This window comes from Podarcis pityusensis, assembly GCF_964106645.2.
Source record: "Podarcis pityusensis genome assembly, chromosome: 10".
NCBI classification, from domain to species: domain Eukaryota; kingdom Metazoa; phylum Chordata; class Lepidosauria; order Squamata; family Lacertidae; genus Podarcis; species Podarcis pityusensis.
This window is the reverse complement of record NC_138035.1, coordinates 9,194,440-9,216,470: the sequence shown is the minus strand read 5'-3', so window position 1 is coordinate 9,216,470 and position 22,031 is coordinate 9,194,440.

The following is a 22,031-nucleotide window of genomic DNA, read 5'->3' as shown; positions in this document are numbered from 1 at the left end:
ACTGGAAAAGTTTGCAGACGGAAACATCCGACGTGGGGAGAGCTTTGGAATAACAGTCAGCCTCGTGAGCTTCAGAACAGAAGAACTCGGCTGAATCAGGCCATTGGCCCATCTAGGCCAACACTCTGTTCTCACAGTGGCCAATTGGATGCATGTGGGAAACCTACAAGCAGGATTCGAACACAAGACCAACTCTCCCCTCCTGCTGTTTCCAGCAAGTGGAATTCAGAAGAATTATTGCCTCCAATTATGGAAGCGGAGCATAAACATCATGGCTCTAGTAGCCTAAATAAAATGGTACACTAACTAAAATGGTAGCATGCAAAATTTGACAGCAGGGGTGGTCAGTATTCCCAAAGAGCACCACCCCCAATCCCACTTGGTCTACTCTCTCAACCAGTCCTCCATCTCTCACTGCCCTGGTTTTCTACCTTTGTGTTTGAATTTCTTGGCTGGAACAATTGAATTGCAAAATTCAGAAGAGTGCGAATTTTGACAGCTTGCTGTGTGCCAGGAAGTACGAATGAGTTAGTTTCCACGAACCCAGTGTTTAATGTCAGGCGCGGGTGGTGCTGTGGTCTAAACCACAGAACCTAGGGCTTGCCAATCGGAAGGTCAGCGGTTCGAATCCTCGCGACAGGGTGAGCCCCCGTTGCTCGGTCCCTGCTCCTGCCAACCTAGCAGTTCGAAAAGCACGTCAAAGTGCAAGTAGATAAATAGGTACCGCTCCGGCGGGAAGGTAAATGGTGTTTCCGTGCGCTGCTCTGGTTTGCCAGAAGTGGCTTCGTCATGCTGGCCACATGACCCAGAAGCTGTACGCCGGCTCCCTCGGCCAATAAAGTGAGATGAGCACTGAAACCCCAGAGTTGTCCGTGACTGGACCTGAGGTCAGGGGTCCCTTTACCTTTACCTCTGAGTATGTGAAAAATACCACTGTGCACGGGCGAAGACCCATAAAGTCATATCAAGTAGGAGACCTCAATTTCTATGACCGGCACTCTCCAAGACTACCGGTGGAATTTACTAAAATTTTGCAAAGTCGCTGCCATTGCCCATTGCAAAGGCACTTTGGGAAATTAAAAGGATGAGTGGGAGAGAGATTGATATATTCCTCAATGGGCACAGGAAAAAACAACCCAGGACCTGTCTTGTAGGCCTCATCATGACTATGATGAGTTTTGCTCAATTTCAAGCACTCCCGGACCTGTTTAAATAGACTTTAAATCATTAATCTCTCTCTCTGTCCCCCTCCCTGCCCTTCATTCCTCTCATTCTCTTTTGAATGCATGCGCTCGGTGCCAAATTTCCAAGCCTTTATAACTCCCAGCCCCACAATTATCTGACGGGTTTTGTTTATCGACTGCTTACAGATGCTGCTGTCGGAGGCAGCCTTCTGTGCCGGCTTCCTTGCCAGGCTTGTGTCGCTGTTGTTTTCGGGCCTCCGAAAAGAGAGGAGGAGAGGAGAACAGAAGCCCTCCTTAGGATATCAGTATTTTGGCTCAGCCCTGCCGAGGAAGGCAGAAGGATTAGAGAAGACATAAATATGGATGCGTCGGGAGTTCTCTCGCTACCTGATGCAATTAAAGGACCTTGAGATCCATGGTGAGACATGGGCAGCGAGGATGCCTGTGTTTGGAAAAAGCAGTGGAAGTCTCCTTCTCCCAACTGGGACCACTGGTCCGTCCTGTGGGAATGTTCAGGGTGGCAGGAGAGGATATATTGTTTATTAATATCCTTCCTAACTTGGGCTAGCAAGTTCCTTTATGTAGTTACATACCCCTTTTCATGCACAGCAGATAGCTGGTCGCAGGCTCGTGTGAGCCTCTCACTATTATACAATTCAGTCTGTCTCAGATTGAATTGTACGTTCCTGGTAAGTTCCCTTGAATCCCTCTTAAAAGAATAAAGATGCGACAATCCTATTCAAAGTCAATGAAAGAAGTTTACTCACATCAGTTCACAGTTGGATTCCTGAAGGCAGACGTGGTTACAAATATGTATATGTGGATCTACCCCATATGGGGGAATAATCCCAGTGCTTCTGCTAGCTGAGAGCTAGCAGAGCAGTCTTAGGTAAAAGCTGGTCAAATGAAGAAGGAAGTCAAAGAAGAGGGAGATGTGCTGCGTGACTCGTCCTTTTGTTACCTGGACAGCTTAGGTCACGACCACCTTCTATCACATGCAAAACGAAGGATGCTCCAGCCAGGAGGAACAGGAAGTTTCGACTAGCTGGACCAAACATTCCCTTGCTTGTCTTCTCTAGCATTACAAGGAATGTTGTACTTGACTGCCGCTCATGGATCACATCCCACACATCCAACTCCACTGTATACTGTCAGAGACCAAGCTGAGGAGTACTGCTCTGAGACACAAGATCTACCCACTCTGGAAGAATGGCAGATGAAGGTGATTGACTACATGGAATTGGCGGAAATGACTGGCAGAATCCGAGACCAGGGAGAGGAGTCGGTGAAAGAAGATTGGAAGAAATTTAAAGACTATTTACAGAAATATTGTAAAATTAAGGAATCTTAGAAGGATGTTGGATAGAAACTAAGTGGTTTCCAGCTGTAATGCTTTAAGAGATACGAAAAAAGGCTTACAAATGGGTAAAAGCTTAATGGTAAGGATTTGCTGAACTAACAAATTGAACTGGAATACAAAAAAGGGAGGTACGAGGAGGTCCGGGGAAATAAGTGTAAGGAAGATAGGCTATGGAAAATTAACGTGTTTTTAACTGTTTTATTTTGTATGTTTCTTTTTATTTTTTACTTTTTTGTTATATCTTAAAAACTTTATACTTTTTTTCTGTATTCTGTATTTTCCTGTATTTTTTTAAACTTTAATAAATATCATTTAAAAAAAAAAAGAGGAGTACTGCTCTGATGAGGAATGGTGTGAACCTCCCCCTCCCCTCCCCATGCTCCTGACTAGGATCCTGAAGCTGCCCAGGAGCAGTGGAGCAGTATAGATTTGGAACAGTGGTTTGCAGAGGGGCATAGTTCTGACTACAAAAGTTGGGTCAAACTAGGGGGTGGCTTTGCCTTTTCCTCGCCACATGTCCCTGGGAAATCTCCTCTTCGGTGCTAAATTGGAACAAATGGCACTCAGTGGAAAACCAAATTGCTGGTTCTTCCAATTCAGTGCTAAACCACTGGTTTTCTCGGGAGAAAGACGCAGGGTAACAGAGGTGTCGATAAGCCCACCATTCCTTCTTACGCATTCTCACAATCTGCTGGGCATTTCGTCGGCAAGTCCACATATAGCTAACTTGTGGAATTCTGTGGGATGTGAAACACAAGAGCAGTCAAGTACAACATTCCTAGAGTGAACATGTTTACACATGGGGAGGAATGTTTGACCAGCCAGCAGGTAAACTTCCTGTTTCCTTCTGGGCTGGGGCAGACTTCCTCTGCGTGTGACTAGAGATGGGTGTGGCCTCACCTGTGCAGGTAACGACAAAAGCACAGAGCAGGGCAGCCACCTCTCTCTTTTTTGACTACATGCATCGAAGAAGCAACATCTGCTTAGTCAAAGATGCTCTTGTGGCCTCCAGGAAGAGGAAGAGAAAGTGGGACTGTCTCCTTATGAGATAGTTTCCAGGTGTATGTTACTTTTCTAAGCTAAGTCTGCCTTCTGGGATCCGATTGTGAACAGGATGTGAGCAAACCCTTTTTATACTTTTATAGAAGAATTTGTCGTGTCTTATCTTTTATGAGGGAATAAGGGGAAAATACCAGAACAGTTATTATAGAGGCTTTAGTGAGCCTGAGCTAACGCATCCGCTGTGAGTTTAAAAGGGGGTATGTTACTCTGCTAAATTGTGAACTTGTGTTAACAAGTTGAAAAGGCTATAATCAAACAATATATCCTCGCCTGCATCCCTGAACATCCCCACAAATTCGCTCCCGCAGGAGACTGTGATGCCCACCAAGGCTTTCATTGTCTTCTAGCCATCAAGGCCATGTTATACGTCTGAAGTTGGGGACAGTTATGTTTCTGAACATCAATTGCTGGAAACCACCGGAGGGGGGAGGGCTCTTGTGCTCAGGTGCTGCTTCCAGGTTTCCCAAAAACATCCAGTTGGCCACTGTGAGAACAGGATGCTGGCCTAGATGGGCCTGATCCTGCAGGCTCTTCTTGTGTTCTTATGTGTATCTTCCTCGCCCCCAGCTGCTCCAGCATTAACTTTTTTAAAAAATATACATAATTATGACATTACCAGGGTTGGTTCAGTCACCACTTGGGAGAAGCAAAACATTTATTAATGTTTTCGCAAGAGTTCAGAATGCCAGATCTGATTTTTTACCCTCCCTCCCCTCGGTGTTTGTGTTTCTTCTTTTTCTCTTCCGAAAAGATGTTCTGGATGTGAACCCTCCTGATTATTCCAAGGAGAAAAATTACAGGAGTGACACAAATTACTAATTACTTTATTATGCAGTGATTACAGTGGTAGGGTGGGGAGAAATTTTCAAAAAGAAGAGGCTGGAAGTTGTTTCTGCAAAATCTATTTTTAAAAGAAATAATTGCCGGGTTACAAATGGAGTAAATTAAGTTAGTTTCTCCCAGGGTCCCCCCCCTCCCCAACACACACACACACACACACACACACAATTCCTTTCCCTTCATTATCTAGATGGCTACAGGGGAACCATATATTTATGCACGAGGCTGGCAGCGATGAACTCTCCATCCAAGACTCTGCAAGATGGAAACCACCTTCTCTCAATTCCAATTCCATTTTTACTATTCCCAGAGTATAGCTCTCATGCATTTGGTATTTATTTGGCACGAAGGGAGGAAAACAAAGAATTCAAATAAATAAAGTCAACCATGTTTGGATGATGCCCACCAAGTTGGATGGCTTTAACAGAGGATTAGACAAAGTTCGCGGGGGTTAAGGAGACCAATGGCTACTAAGGTGGATGGTTAAGTCCAGTCAAAGGTGACTATGATGTTGTGGTGCTCATCTCGCTTTCAGGCCAAGGGAGCCGGCGTTCGTCCACAGACAGCTTTCTGGGTCATGTGGCCAGCATGACTAAACCGCTTCAGGTGCAACGGGGCACTGTGACGGAAGCCAGAGCACACAGAAACGCCATTTACCTTCCCGCCGCAGCGGTACCTATTTATCTACTTGCACTGTAGAGAAATTAAAAAAAATTGGGAAATGATATATAATGAGTTGAAGAAAATGTTTAAATTAACAATTGTAAAAAAAGCCAGAAGCTTTTCTGTTAGGGATTGTAGGGAAAGATCTGCCAACGAAAGTTAAGAACATATTTATGTATGTGACAATGGCGGCAAGAGTCTTAATAGCACAAGAATGGAAGAATGAAGAAACCCCGACAAAAGAACAGTGGCAAGAGAAATTGATGGACTATGAGGAACTAGCAAATTTGACACATAAACTGCGCAATAAGGACAACTGTGACTTTAAAGAAGAACGGGAACCTTTTACAAATACTTAAAGAAACAACAAAATGAATTGGACTCCTTGGCAGGTTTTGAATAAACATACACAAATTTATTTGTTAATATAGATGGATGGATGGATTACTAGATGGATAATTTAGAGATTTTTACATTTTTATAACATGCGGAGAATAATGTGTGTTAATAAACCAGAAAGAGGAACTGAGGGAAGTCGTAGGGGGGAGGGAGGGGGTATGGGGGGGTGATGGGGAGGGAAAAATTGGGGAAAATACAATTGTTGGAATAATTTGTTATGTGAAAATAGTCAATAAAAAAGCTTTTAAAAAATATTTATCTACTTGCACTGGCATGCTTTTGAACTGCTAGGTTGGCAGGAGCTGGGACAGAGCAATATTAAAAGAAATCTGCGCTGAAATGCTGACTAATTTTCATGATTTTAAAAAGAGAGAATATGTATGCTGATGAGGAAATCAGAAGAACGGAACTTAAGTGTACTGGGAGAAAATGAAACAGATAGATTATATTTGCCCATCCCTTCAGCCCAGCAAAAAATGCCTTGTTAAACTCACAGGAGAAACAAATACCGTATTTTTTGCTCTATAGAACGCACCCGACCATAGGACGCACCTTCCATTTCTCCTGCCGCTTTGCTGAAGGGGCACTGCGCAGAGAGGGGGAGAATTTTCCCCCTTGTTCTCCCCCTCTGAAACAAGGTGCGTTGAGTGTGTTCAAGGTGCGTTCAGTCGCCTTCAGTGAAGGCAGCCCAAAGCCTCCGGAGTGTGGTGGGAGTTCCTGCTGCGCTCTAGAGGCTTCGGGTTCCTTTCGCTGAAGCCAGGAGAGTCCTGCTCTCCATGCTTCAGTGAAAGGAAGCCGAAGCCTCCGGAGCTCAGCGGGAGCTCCCACTGCACTCTGGAGGCTTCAGGCGGCTACCTTGGAGGCCTGGAGAGCGAGAGGGGTCAGTGCGCACCAACCCCTCTCGCTCTGGAGGCTTCAGTGAAGGCAACCCGAAGCCTCTGTAGTGCAGCGGGAGTTCCCGCCACACTCCGGAGGCTTTGGGTTCTTTTTGACCTGCTCATTGGGGCTGGCGGCGCAGGTTGGGGAGCAGCGGAAAGGCTGTGCACAGCCTTCCCGCTGCTCCCCGGGGCTGGCGGTGGGGGAAGCCCGGCTTTCCCCCACAGCCAGCCTCAAAGAGCCGGTCGGGGAGCAGCAGAAAGGCTACACACAGCCTTCCCGCTGCTCCCAGAGCTTGTCGGGGCTGGCAGGGGAAGCCCGGGGTCCCCCCCCCCGCCCCAGGAACCACACATTCGCTCCATAAGATGCACAGACATTTCCCCTTAGATTTTAAGACGAAAAAAGTGTATCTTATGGAGCGAAAAATACGGTACTCTACCATTTCCTATTTCTTCCTGAAACGTTTTTTTCCCTCCAGGGTGTGGCAGCATTGAAATGATGTCAGCTTACAGCCATAGCAATACCAGCCTGAGTAACTTCTCTATCCCAGCAGAATATACCGTTTCCCTTGTCGTACGCTTTAATGCTTCAGGGTTACCATAGAAACTCTCCATCCAATCGCATGAACCGCAGGCCGTTTTGTTTTGTTTAAATTCTGAAAGGCAGCCGTCAATGAATCTCTAAAGTCTGCGCTGCCTTTAGCAGCTGCACACTCCAGTTATGCAATGAGTTTCGGGCATCGGTGTCCAAACCACAAGGGCTCGGAGGTTTATTCACTTCAAAAATCCTTGTCCAGGGTTAATGGTTCATGATTTCACCACTGATGTCACCCCCTCGAGGCTAGCCAAGTCAGGATGGGGCCCTGGACTTGGGCTGGAGGAATCGAGAGTAGCAAATCTTACTGTCCAAATTCATAGTAGCAAAAAGGAGCTGCCCTATACACTGCTCGCCAGAATGGTGGGTGCTCTAGTTATCTCCCACTTGGACTACTGCAATGAGCTCTGTGTGGGGCTACCTTTGAAGGTGACCCAGAAACTACAACTAATCCAGAATACGGCAGCTAGACTGGTGACTGGGAGCAGCCACTGAGACCATATGACACCGGTCCTGAAAGACCTACATTGGCTCCCAATACGTTTCCGAGCACAATTCAAAGTGTTGGTGCAGACCTTTAAAGGCCTAAATGGCCTTGACCCAGTATACCTGAAGGAGCATCTCCACCCCCATTGTTCAGCCCAGACACTGAGGTCCAGCGCCGAGGGCCTTCTGGCAGTTCCCTCACTGCGAGAAGTAAAGCTACAGGGAACCAGACAGAGGGCCTTCTCGGTAGTGGCGCCCTCCCTGTGGAACGCCCTCCCATCAGATGTCAAGGAAATAAACAACTATCTGGCTTTTAGAAGATATCTGAAGACAGCCCTGTTTGGCGAAGTTTTTAATGTTTGATGTTTTATCATGTTTTTAATATAGTAGTATCTCGGGTTACATACGCTTCAGGTTACAGACTCCGCTAACCCAGAAATATTACCTCGGGTTAAAAACTTTGCTTCAGGATGAGAACAGAAATTGTGCAGCGGCGGCACAGCGGCAGCAGGAGACCCCATTAGCTAAAGTGGCACTTCAGGTTAAGAACAGTTTCAGGTTAAGAACAGACCTCCAAAATGAATTAAGTTCTTAACCTGAGGTACCACTGTATTCTGTTGGGAGCCACCCAGAGTGGCTTGGGAAACCAGCCCCGTGCAGCCTTGGAAACGACATCTGAGGCCCTGCCAGGCCTCCAATGCGACTTCCCGCTGTGGTGCGCTGACGTAAGGTGATGTCCTGACATCACGACTTCACGTTACATTGTGGGTGCCATTGGGCACCCATAAGCTGGGGCCCAAGTCTGCATCCTTGTGTCATTGTATTTGTCAGAGGTCACAACCTCCTACTCGAGAGATAGCATTCCCCGTATAAGCTGGAAAGCCTGAGCCAAAGTGGCGTAATGGTTAGAGTGTTGGACTAGGACTTGGGAGACTGGAGTTTGAATCCCCACTCAGCCATAAAGCTCTCTGGGTGAGCTTGGGCCAGTCACCGTCTCTCAGCCTAACCTACTTCACAGGGTTTTGCTATGAGGGTGAAATAGGAAAGAGGTGAACCTTTTACACCACCTTGAGCATCTTGGAAGAGAAGGTGGAATAGAAATGTATTTTTAAAAAAATGATTCTTCTTTGACTCTCCTGGGAGACTTTGTGTCTCTGCTGGTGGCGACATGAACTGCAGCTTGACGACAGCCTTGCAATTATATTTATATAGGAAGAAATGCTTATTTGCTGCTTTTAGGCAATAGCCTTTCTCCACCCTTTTTCACACACATGGCTTCCCACAAGCTGGTATCCTCCTGATGATTTGGACTACAACTCCCGGGAGTCTGGGGTGATGGGAGTTGTAGTCCAAAATTGTGTAGAGGGCACCAGGTTGGGGAAGCCTGGCCTATTATCTCTCTACTGCATGTTGAGCCTGGATTCAAGAGCTCTGGTGGCTGATGCGTTTCAAGGAAGTTTCAAAGAAGTCAGTTTAGGAGACTTGGAGCAGGGGAGGGGGACGATGTTCCTCAGGCATCTGCAAGGCTCCTGCTTCTTCCATTCAATAATCTGCCCTTCCCCTTGTCAGGCCTATTGCTAACAATGTAATCCATTCTTCTGCCATAGGTGGAGGTGGAAATTATCTTTCTTGATGATGCAAAACAACTCCGTTTAGTGAGGATTAAGCCAAATGTTATCCTAAATCCCACTTTTCTCCTCTTCTAGCATGGAAGAAGCAACACTTTTAGAGAAAACTATGCAGACTATTGATATGGTAACCATGCACGGAAATCCTCCATCCCTGTATCCATTTGTGTCTCAGCCGGGCTTAACTCGAACCAGGTTAGGTTAGCTCTGGAATCAGTTCTGAATGTCAAGGGCTCTGCTTTCCCTGCACAACTGGATAATCGCATCCCCGTCATAACTATGTAAGACGAGCCTTTGCCAGCTTAGTCTTTGAAAGGTCCAGCATCCTATTCCCAGCAATGGCCAACCAGGTACTTCTGAGAGTCTGGCATGAAGGCAACCCCTGTTCCCCATGGTAGGTTTTCAGGTATATTGCCTTTGGACACAGAGGCTCCATTTAGCTGTCCATGGAGGTGCAGGTCAATTCTGTGTCCAGGGCAGCTGTCTACCAGCTCCATCTGGTACGCAGGCTGAGACCCTACCTGCCCGTGGACTGTCTTGCCAGACTGGTGCATGTTCTAGTTATCTCCCACTTGGACTACTGCAATGTGCTCTATGTGGGGCTACCTTTGAAGGTGACCCAGAAACTACAACTAATCCAGAATGTGGCAGCTTCACTGGTGATTGGGAGCGGCCGTCGAGACCATGTAACACCGGTCTTGAAAGATCTACATTGGCTCCCAGTACGTTTCCGAGCACAATTCAAAGTGTTGGTGCTGACCTTTAAAGCCCAAAATGGCCTCGGCCCAGTATACCTGAAGGAGCATCTCCACCCCCATCGTTCAGGCCAGACACTGAGGTCCAGCTCCGAGGGCCTTCTGGCGGTTCCTTCTCTGCGAGAAGCGAAGTTACAGGGAACCAGGCAGAGGGCCTTCTCGGTAGTGGCACCCACCCTGTGGAACACCGTCCCATCAGATGTCAAGGAAATAAACAACAATCTGACTTTTAGAAGACATCCTTGTTTAGGGAAGTTTTTAATGTTTGATGTTTTATTCTATTTTTAATGTTCTGTTGAAAGCCAGATGGGCAGGGTAGAAATAATTGTTGTTGTTGTTATCTGCAGTTTCCTGCATTGCAGGGGATTGGACTAGATGACCCTTGGGGTCCTTTCCAACTCTAAAGTTCTTTCATTCTTTGATCTGTGAACGAGCTGTTGTCTATGAATGTAATCAATCCCCTTTTAAAGCTAAACAATAAATTATTATTATTTATTTATACCCTACATTTTCCTCCAGACAGCTCAAGGCAGCTTAAAATAGAATCACTTTAAAATGTAGGGGAAAAGCAATTGTTAAAAAGTAATTAAACATTCATTAGAATGATATAGATGAGGGTTCATTAGCAGGTCAACACCAGAAGGATAGTCAAGAAAGTATGCGGGTTCCTCTCTATCTTTGTTTTCTCACATAGCCTTCAGCTCAAGCTAAGTTGCACCCTGACACTTCCAGCAGCAGCCTGCTATGGTCCTACGTTCTCCTTCTCCCTCAAAAGATGTCACCCTTGCTGTCTTCCCTTTGCCAGGAACTGCCTCCCGGAACACTTGTGTGATGCCACCTCCAGATGGTCCTCTAGAGAAGGCTCTCTTCTCAAACTTGGGTCTCCAGCTGTTTTTTGGACCACAACTCCCATCATCCCTAGCTAGCAGAATCAGTGGATGATGGGAACTGTAGTCCAAAAACAGCTGAAGACCCAAGTTTGGGAAACCCTGCTCTGGACATTGTTGGACTCCAACTGCCATCAGCCCCAGCTGGCATGGCCAATGGTCAGGGACGATGGGAGTTGCAGTCCAGAAGCAGCTGGAGGGCCGCAGATTCCCCTTCCTTCCTGTATTGTATCCAGGAACCAAGCCTAAGTTAAGTGCAATGAGACAACCGCATCTTGCTTCCCTGTTCTCTCCCCAGGTTGAGTTGTAGATTGTAGGCTCCTTGAGGGCAGGAACCTGCCCTCCCATACTCCGCAGACTTAAAAGCGCACAGACACTGCTATCTAAACAAAATAATAGCATGGCCCCCCGTTCATAATGAATTGCAGAGAGGACAATTGGCTTGTTACTTTTCAATTAGCCATAAAAGCACAGAATACGTTTCATCTTCGCTTTAAAAAAAAGAAAGGAGGAATCTCATTAAAAAATTATGTCTCCGAACTAGCTGTTATGCCGCTAATTGACTTCCTCCTTCTTGGCTTAATTTTGATGGCGAGGCTACTTGGTTAATTAAGAAAGTCACCCAAGCCCTGCCCCCCCTGGGGTGCTCCGTCTCGACACCCCGGGAGTCCTTATCTTAATGTTCCAGGTGATTTGGTCGACATGGATCTCTTATGGCTGGCTCTGTGGGTGACGGCATCTGCCATTTCCCATTCTGCGTGCTTAATCAAAGGCCGCTCCAAACGGCTCACTAAAGAACCTTAATGTGTCAGCGGGGGGAGAGCCTGAGAGGACACAGAACCGAGAGGAGATGGAAGTAGCGGGGAAATCTGCCTGCGAATCATCAGAATTTGAAGCTAATGGCTCAGGTAGGAACCTCTGATCAGGTCTACCAGATATGCCTCCCACCCCCTTAGGAAACATGGGAGCTGCCTTATGACAATCAAGCTTAATATTGTCTATACTGACTGAAGAAGAGTTTGGATTTGATATCCCGCTTTATCACTACCCGAAGGAGTCTCAAAGCGGCTAACATTCTCCTTTCCCTTCCTCCCCCACAACAAACACTCTGTGAGGTGAGTGAGGCTGAGAGACTTCAGAGAAGTGTGACTGGCCCAAGGTCACCCAGCAGCAGCAGCACGTGGAGGAGCGGGGAAGCGAACCCAGTTCACCAGATTACGAGTCTACCGCTCTTTTTTTTTTTTTTAATTTTTTATTAAGGTTTTAAACAAAGAAAAAAGAAAAACAACACACAAAAAACAATACAAAATCTAACAATAAAAACACAAAACATAACAATTAAAAACAAACTCTCTTTTCCATTCCCAATTTTAAATTACTTATTTTCTGGACTTCCTCATACCTCCCTCTTTTGTATTCCAATCTACATTATTTGTCCAGCAGTTTCTTTTCCACTTTTTTAAACCCAATCTTTAGTTTAATAAAATATTAAAATATATAACTTCAACTTTTTTAAGCCTAATCCTTGTTCTTAATGTCATATACCTTTAAATTTTTCCCTTTTATTATCAAATTTCCATTTCTTTAAACATCTTTAATCTTGATCTTTAATCTTAATCTATCCTTAACTTTAACCTGTACAGCTGGAAACCACTTATTTTCAATCCAACATCATTCTAACATTCCTTAATTTTGCAGTGTTTCTGAAGATAGTCTTTGAATTTCTTCCAGTCTTCCTCCACCGACTCTTCTCCCTGGTCACGGATTCTGCCAGTCATTTCCGCCAATTCCATATAGTCCATAAGTTTCATCTTCCATTCCTCCAGCGTGGGAAGTTCTTGTGTCTTCCAATACTTTGCGATGAGTATTCTTGCTGCTGTTGTTGCATACATAAAGAAAGTTCTATCCTTTTTTAACACCATTTGGCCCACTATGCCCAGGAGAAAGGCCTCTGGTTTCTTAGGAAAGGTATACTTAAATACCTTTTTTAATTCATTATATATCTTTTCCCAGAAAGCCTTAATCTTTGGGCACGTCCACCAAAGGTGAAAAAATGTACCTTCAGTTTCTTTACATTTCCAACATTTGTTATCGGGCAAGTGATAGATTTTCGCAAGCTTGACTGGGGTTATGTACCACCTGTATATCATTTTCATAATATTCTCTCTTAAGGCATTACATGCCGTAAATTTCATACCTGTGGTCCATAACTGTTCCCAGTCAGCAAACATAATGTTATGTCCAACGTCCTGTGCCCATTTAATCATAGCCGATTTTACTGTTTCATCTTGAGTATTCCATTTCAGCAGCAAGTTATACATTCTTGACAAATTCTTAGTTTTGGGTTCTAACAATTCTGTTTCTAATTTGGATCTTTCCACCTGGAAGCCAATTTTCCTGTCCAATTTAAATGCCTCCATTATCTGATAATAATGAAGCCAGTCTCGCACTTTGTTTTTTAGTTTTTCAAAACTCTGCAATTTCAGTCTATCTCCGTCTTGTTCCAAAATTTCCCAATATTTCGGCCATTTGACCTCCATATTGACCTTTTTCAAGGCTTTCGCTTCCATTGGTGACAGCCACCTTGGGGTTTTGTTTTCTAACAAATCCTTATATCTTAACCAAACATTGAATAGCGCTTTCCTGACAATGTGGTTTTTAAATGCTTTATGTGCTTTGACCTTATCATACCATAGATATGCATGCCATCCAAATACATTATTGAAACCTTCCAAGTCCAAAATGTCAGTGTTTTCAAGAAGTAGCCATTCTTTCAACCAGCAAAAGGCTGCTGATTCATAATAAAGTTTAAGGTCTGGCAGGGCAAATCCACCTCTTTCCTTTGCATCTGTTAGTATTTTAAATTTTATTCTAGGCTTCTTGCCCTGCCAGACAAATTTAGAGATATCTTTCTGCCACCTCTTGAAACAATCCATTTTGTCCACAATCTGCAAAGTTTGAAATAAAAACAACATTCTAGGCAATACATTCATCTTTATCGCAGCAATACGGCCTAGCAGTGAAAGCTTCAAATCTACCGCTTCAAGTCTACCGCTCTTAAGCACTACACCACCTGGAGACTGGCAGCAGTTCTCCAGGGTATATCTCAGTCTTACCTGGAAATGCCAGAGATTGCACCTGGGACCTCCTGCATGCAAAAAAGATGCAACCCCTTAGAAGATAAGAACCCCACTAACTTAAAAACTCTGCTTTCTGACTCCAAATTTCCATGTTGTTCCTCAGTTTCAATAATCCTCCTGGTTATAGAGAGCGTACGACTCCCTTGCTGCAACAGCTCTATTGGCTACAGGTCTATTTCCAGGCAGAATTCAAAGTACTATGATGAAGACCTCTGTGGCACAATGGGTCACTGCGTCTGGCTGCTAACCAGAAGGTTGGTGGTTCGAGCCCACCCAGGGAAGGCTGAGGGCAGGGGGTTGGAATAGATGCCCCTCAGGGTCCTGTCCAACTACAATTCTATGATTCCATAAAGTGAGCCATAAAGACCTGTATGGCTTGGGTCCAAGCTATCTGAAAGACCATATTCCCCCATACAAACCTGCCCAGGCTCTGAGATCAGTGGAGACCCTTCTCTCAGCCCTACCACCCTCAGAGACATGCTTGGTGGGGACAGAGGACAGGGCCTTTTTGGTGACTGCTCCCAGACTTTGGAACTCCAAGCGGGGGATAACCAGAGCATGCACCACACTGGCGAGACAGTCCATGGGCAAGGAGGGTCTCGGCCTGCATGCAGAGCTGGTTCCTCATCGCTATGCTACAGTCCCTCTTGATTCCGGGCTGGATGAGTGCCCTGCCACCTTGCAGAAATGGCAAGAGACTGGGGTCGGAGGCATTTCTCTTCTGCTGCCAAACTAGACTCCCTTGTTCTCCTTCCAACAGTTGAAGGGATTTGCTGGTGCAAGTCTCCTTTCCCTGTATTTGTGATGATTCTGGTTTCCTGCCGGCTGAGGCTTCCCTGACATCATTTCTCACACGCAAGCAGCCACCCCAGGGGAGCTCACCGCATCTCCAACCAGCACTGGGTGGTTCGCCTCAATATGTGCCAATATATTTATTTACCCAGATTCCCGGCTACCGACCTCGTACCCCAAGACTGAACGCATCTCTAATTACCTCTCTGCCTACGTTGCTGCCGAGCTAATCCACCCACACAGCTGTCTGGGTTTCTCTCCCTTGGATATGGAAATGCATTGGCAAGAGACCAGTCAAACTTCCCTCTGCTTCATCTTTATTGGAGTTTCCACCATTAAGACGGTGATAATTGTTTCCTTGTGGGAGAAGGCATGATTAATCACTGTTTCTTTATTCCCCCATCACCACCAACTCCCCTCTCCCCCATAACCCCCCAAATTGCTGCGAAATGTCACTGCCTTCTTAATTGAGTTTAAATCCGCCACCCTCTAGTTACTCCACGTGTAAATATTACGGGGAGAAAAAGACGGGGCACCACCTCCCTGTCTGCGTCCCCTCGGAAAGGAACTCTGCTGAGCCTCCAGAGAGAGAGAGACCCACCATAGGTGACTGCAAATTGAAATCAACACTTGGCAGAGGGGATGATTAATGGGGGTTTTCAGAACGCCCTGGCCTTTTCCAAAGAAAGAGCCTTTTGTTTTGCTTCGGTGTGCAGGGAAAGATGCCGCAGTGCAGGCGCCCATCTACCTCAGGGGTAGGCAATGTGACTACAAGTCCCATCATCCTTGGCAGAGGCAGTTTTAAGGTGGCACGACCTGTGAGGCCGTGCTGGGCTCTGTGTTGCAGGGGTTGCCACAACCAGGCTGTAGGACAGAGGGCGAGAGTTGCGGGGACGCTGAATTTTAGTGTTGCACCGATCACCACTGAAATTTGAGAGCCCAAAGCCTGCCACTGGTCCTTGGTCAGTCTTTTGTCAACATTTCCAAGGACGATTCTGCTAAAATGCAGTTTTGTATGCAATTTCCCCTAACGTACACTTTTTAGAAACGGTTTCCTCTAATAAAGGAGTAGCCAATTCTCCAGGTTGAAGCCCACTATTAGCATTTGTAGTTGAATGCTCAGTAGATGCTGAACTGAATGCAGAGTCCTTCCTTTACTCTGGTTACCATCACACGGAGACTCTGAGTTTTGGAAAATGAGAACGGCAATGTTTATGACAGGAAAAATGTATTTGATGGGAAAAATCCTAGCTCTGTGTAGCTAAGGTGCAGATGCACTGAGTCAGTCTGGCTTTTGCAGCTCAACAGGAGAGAGGTCCAAGTATTGTTGTTGTTGTTTAGTCGTTTAGTTGTGTCCGACTCTTCGTGACCCCCTGGACCAGAGCACGCCAGGCACTCCTGTCTTCCACTGCCTCCCGCGGTTTGGTCAAACTCATGCTGGTAGCTTCGAGAACACTGTCCAACCATTGTGTCCTCTGTCATCCCCTTCTCCTTGCGCCCTCCATCTTTCCCAACATCAGGGTCTTTTCCAGGGAGTCTTCCCTTCTCATGAGGTGGCCAAAGTCTTGGAGCCTCAGCTTCAGGATCTGTCCTTCCAGTGAGCACTCAAGGCTGATTTCCTTCAGAATGGATCGGTTTGATCTTCTTGCAGTCCATAGCACTCTCAAGAGTCTCCTCCAGCACCAGAATTCAAAAGTATCCATTCTTTGGCGATCAGCCTTCTTTATGTTCCAGCTCTTACTTCCATACATCACTACTGGGAAAACCATAGCTTTCACTATACGGACCTTTAACTCTTTGTAACTCCGTTACCATTTTAATCCTGCCTGAACAAAGCTGCCGTATCTTTTACTCTTCTACAAGTATTCTAAGTGAGTAAATGTTATTTTTTACCTTTTGTTTTTGTGACTATTGTTTTAAGGGGGAGAAAGGTGTGTGTGTGAAATAGCAGGAAAAGCCAGCCTGCCTTAAAGCATTCAGGCAGGATTACTTAAACTAAAAGGCTAAAGTTAGCCCATCGAAGCTTCTTTTTTAAGCTGCCAAGGGATGGCACACTGGTGAACTCTCAAATGTGAGGAAGTAAATATATCCTCTCTTAGCATCTATTCACATCCCAACAGGCCTGAGACTCAACTCTGCCTTAACCTCTGGCCACTTACTCTCATTGGGGGCCTGATCCTGCAGGAACTGCTTTCATAGAATAGTCATGGGTCATGTAGTCCAACACCTCTGCAATGTTTTGACAGCCCCCAAGCTAGTGCTGACACGGGCACCCTCATTTCTCATCACTTTTTGAACCAAGGACTGGTTTCAGCTGTTCTGCTACACAGCCGAGGCTATCAGCATGCTCAGCTCGGGCTTCCGCACTCTGTGGAACCAGCCTCTCAAAATTGTGCTGGGCACGTGCGAGCGATAAGAGTGGGTCCCGTATTAGAAGCGACCTTTTGGCGCAACAAAAAACCGAGCTGGAAGACAGCAGTGGCACTTCATCCTAGGCTGCCTTCTCCTGCCAATTCCTGGACTCTTTATTTATTGACACAGGAGGAAGAAAGGTCACCTTCAAAGCCACAGGAAGCCCGTTCCTTCTCCGACGCTGCCTCTCTTGCGATTGCAAAGTTGCATGTTAATTTTGGATTAGCCTCTGGAAGGGAACATTCTGCAGATGGTGAGATAGCCCTCTGGCTGCCGTTCCTGCTGCCAGGAAGACACAGAATATAAATTGGGATGCTCCCTATGAAGTTGGTGAGCTACGTGAGAACAGGCTCACTTTCTTTTATCTGTCCCAAGTCTTCCAATTTCATCTCTTAGAAGGGTGGTGTAACGGAGTGGTTGGAAACACAGAGGAATGATGGGGGGAATTAGCTGGGGAACCCCCAGGGAAAGAAGGCTCAGAGCCCAGGGAGTGGTGGTGGGACAGAGCCAGTGTGGCATAGTAGTTAAGAGCGGTAGACTTGTAATCTGATGAACCGGGTTCGATTCCCCACTCCTCCACATGCAGCTGCTGGGTGACCTTGGGCTAGTCACACTTCTCTGAAGTCTCTCAGCCCCACTTACCTCACAGAGTGTTTGTTGTGGGGGAGGAAGGGAAAGGAGAATGTTAGTCGCTTTGAGACTTCTTCGGGTAGTGATAAAGCGGGATATCAAATCCAAACTCTTCTTCTTCTTCTTCAATGAATGGTCAGAGAAAGAAGAGGAAGAAGACTGGGAGGAGGTGTTGGAAGCTGAAGGGGCAACAGGGCTTGGTGAGCTGGGAGAGACTGTGACAGAGAGCAGTTGATAGAGGCAGAAGCTGAAGTAGGGGAATGAGAGGATGGAAGCCAAGAGGCAGAGATGAGCCAGACTGATGAAGAGGCACAGGTTTCTCCATCTCCAGCTGCTACAAGCTCCCCTCCCCATTGTCTCCCAGAACCAGAAGAGGCATGAAAAAATTGGAGGAGAGATTGTGTCTGCGATGTGCAGATGAAGTCTCTAATTGCTTGGGGGAATACCCAGGAGAGGACGGTCCTTAGGCAGCTGTGGGGAGGGGAAAACTTTCAGACTTGGCAACTGATCCATGGGGCAAGTCCTTCTGGGGATGAGCTCCTGTGATCATGTCAGGGGCTGGACTGAGGAGGATTGGTGGGAACCGCCCCCCCTTCTCTTGAACCTTCCCAAGAACAGGATGACAGTATAGATTCAGAATAGCGGTTTGCAGAAGGGCATTGTTCAGAGGCTGCAGAAGGCAGAAGCTGGGAAATATTGGAAGAGGAATAGCAGGAAGAAGAAGAAGCATTAGGGGAGAGACAGCTGACGAACTCAGTGTCCTCAGAAAGCATTCTTGACCCCCCCCTTCTCTCAGGACCAGGCGGGCATTGAGGTTAGTAGAACAGAGAGCTCAGAGGCAGAAAGCTTAGATTAACCGATGCAGGAGTGACACCGAATAGGGGAGGATGTGGGGGTGGGTGGGACTTTACTTGGAGCAACACCATTGTTAGGGAAGGCTGCATTCCTTTGGCGTTATCCGTGAATTATTGGGTAAATTGCTTGGTAATATCTTTGATCGTTTCTCTGATTCTGGGTTGCCACCATGGGAGGGAACTGATTCCCCAAAGCCTGACAGGTCATTAGGCATGAAACTCTGCCAATCTGTGAGGATCATGTTCTTGCTAATCAAGAGTTAACTAAGACTTGCGAGGTGTGATTTACTGCCGGTTCACTCCTGACAGGTAGGGAATCTTTGAATCTGTGGGATGTGAAACACAAGAGCAGTCAAGTACAACATTCCTAGAGTGAATATGTTTACACATGGGGAGGAATGTTTGTCCAGCCAGCAGGTAACTTCCTGTTTCCTTCTGGGCGGGGACAGACTCCCTCTGCATGTGACTAGAGGTGGGCGTGGCCTCACCTGTGCAGGTAACGACAAAAGCACAGGGCAGGGCAGCCACCTCTCTCTCTTTGACTACATGCATCGAAGAAGCAACATCTGCTTAGCCAAAGATGCTCTCTTGGCCTCCAGGAAGTGGAAGAGGAAGAGGAAATGGGACTGTCTCCTTATGAGTTTCCAGGTGTTTGTTACTTTTCTAAGCTAAGTCTGCCTTCTGGGATCCGATTGTGAACAGAATGTGAGTAAACTCTTTTTATACTTTTATAGAAGACTGTGTTGTGTCTTATCTTTTATGAGGGAATAAGGGGAAAATACCAGAACAGTTATAATAGAGGCTTTAGCGAGCCTGAGCAAATGCATCCGCTGCAAGTTTAAAAAGGGGGAATGTTACTCTGCTAAATTGTGAACTTGTTTACACAAGTTGGAAAGACTATAATCAAACAATATATCCTCTCCTGCATCCCTGAACATTCCCACAGAATCATCAAATCTTCGAATTGTGGAGATGGAAGGGACTTTGAGGATCGTCTAGTCCACCCCCCCCTCCGCAATGCAGGAATATGCAGTTGCCCCATAAGGGATCAAACCTACAACCTTGGCATTTATCTAACCAACACAGCCCCTTATACATCTCCCCACTAGGACAAGCAAGAGGCATTGCCACTGTTCAAGCACACATTCCAGCTGGAAGAAGCCCAGAACAGCAACACACCCACAATTTAAAAATTAAACAAAGCCTAACCAGCTGCCACCCCCCCCCCAGACCTCTCTCCATGCCACTCTCTTTTTTCCAGGCCCCTGGATGGAGGATGAAGATGGGTGCATGTGCAGAAATTGAATTGAAATACTTTATTGTCACTTGTACAACTTGAATACAGTGAGATTACATGAGCACCCCCCACTCAGCTCTCTTAGTCTTAATTCCCCTCATTTACTGACGCACACCCACCAAACCCAAAAGTCAGTTGCCCTGTTGTTATCTTTTCATTCAGCAGCCTAACAGCCCACGGATAGAAGCTGTTCTTTACCCTGTTGGTGCAACTAATCATGCTTCTATATCTTCTGCCTGAGGGCAGGAGATCAAGAAAGTGCCGGCCAGGGTGTGAATCATCCCTGAGAATTTTCCTCACTCTCCTGAGGCAACGTTCTTCCACTATTTCATCCAGAGGATTCACGGGACACCCCATAATATCTTGTGCTGTATTCACCATCCTCTGTAGGCTCTTCCTATCAGTTGATGTCAAACCAGTGTACCACACCGTGATGCAGTATGAAAGGACACTTTCTATTGTGGACCGGTAGAAGGAGATCATCAAATGTTGATTGACATCGCTCTTTCGCAATACTCTTGAGGAGATGGAGTCTCTGTTGGGCTTTCTTAACCACCTGGGTTGTATTTGTTGTTTTTGTTTAGTCGTTTAGTCATGTCCGACTCTTCGTGTTTGGCACCTGGCCCTGCCCACCAGCGAAATGCGGCCCCCAGAAGCCTGCCTTGGAGGGAATTTGGCCTCCAAGCTGTAAATAACCCCCCAGGCCTGCTGTGCTCCACTGTAGCTTCTCCACCATCAAATGCTAACAAGAGCTGGAGACATCTGGGGGCAGAGGACCTTTTGTAGTATCAGGACCAGCACCAGTGCATCTTTTTTTTTGAAAGGTGGACCCAAGATGTACAAAGCCTGCTGCTCATTCTATGGCAGAGCTCAGGCCAGGAGTTGGCTGCCTACACATCCCCACCTCTTGCACACGGTGTTGGCAAACTTTTGCCACCATTGACTGCAAAAAATGTACCCCTCGCATGAGAAAGCGTGAGCATGGAAACATCCAAGGGCTGTTTTGTTGTTTAGTCGTTTAGTCGTGTCCGACTCTTCGTGACCCCCTGGACCAGAGCACGCGAGACACTCCTGTCTTCCACTACCTCCCGCAGTTTGGTAAAACTCATGTTTGTAGCTTCGAGAACACTGTCCAAAAATCTCATCCTCTGTCGTCCCCTTCTTGTGCCCACCATCTTTCCCAACATCAGGGTCTTTTCCAGGGAGTCTTCCCTTCTCATGAGGTGGCTAAAGTCTTGGAGCCTCAGCTTCACGATCTGTCCTTCCAGTGAGCACTCAGGGCTGATTTCCTTCAGAATGGAGAGGTTTGATCTTCTTGCAGTCCATGGGACTCTCAAGAGTCTCCTCCAGCACCATAATTCAAAAGCATCAATTCTTTGGCGATCAGCCCTCTTTATGGTCCAGCTCTCACTTCCCTACATCACTACTGGGAAAACCATAGCTTTCACTATACGGACCTTTGTTGGCAAGGTGATGTCTCTGTTTTTCTGTGCCCACCCAAGGGCACCCATGCTCAAAGGCAGAGTTTGATTCAATCTGCATCGAGGCTGGCAACTCTCCCTCTGGCTTAATGAGTGTAAAATTGAGGCTGGTGGAATTTCACCATGTAATTGAGTCGCGCAAATGTCATGTTCTACAATACGGTCAGGTTAACGAGAATTCCGGCTGAGACACACAGAGAGAAAAACAGAGGAGGAATCCAGTTGGGGAGAGGGGGGGAGGGGAGGTGGGTACGTGCATGCTAAAATACCCCAAATTATTGCAAGGAAAGTCCTCCCTCTTCCTCTCCACCCCTGAACCCCAGTTCACAACTGGTCCACTTAAAAAGGACTGATGGAGAGGATGCACATTTGTAATACCCGTTCCACATCTGTAAGGACTCAGTTGTTTCCTGTGGGAGCGTTTACACTTTGGAACTCCCTACCTATTGAGATCAAGCAGGCACCTTCACTTTTTGTATTCAGTACCTGCTAAAAACATTCTTGTTTAGACAAGCCTACCCAGATACCAGTTTTAATCCATTTTGGAATTTTAACTTTTGTTTGTTTTAGAAAGCCGGGTGTTGAATTTTTCTTGGTGCCTTAACTTTTTGCAAACCCCTTTGAGGTTTGTTTGTATCGCACAAATCCAGCGGTGTATAACCTTTATTTTTTTATTCTTTATTGGAAAAAG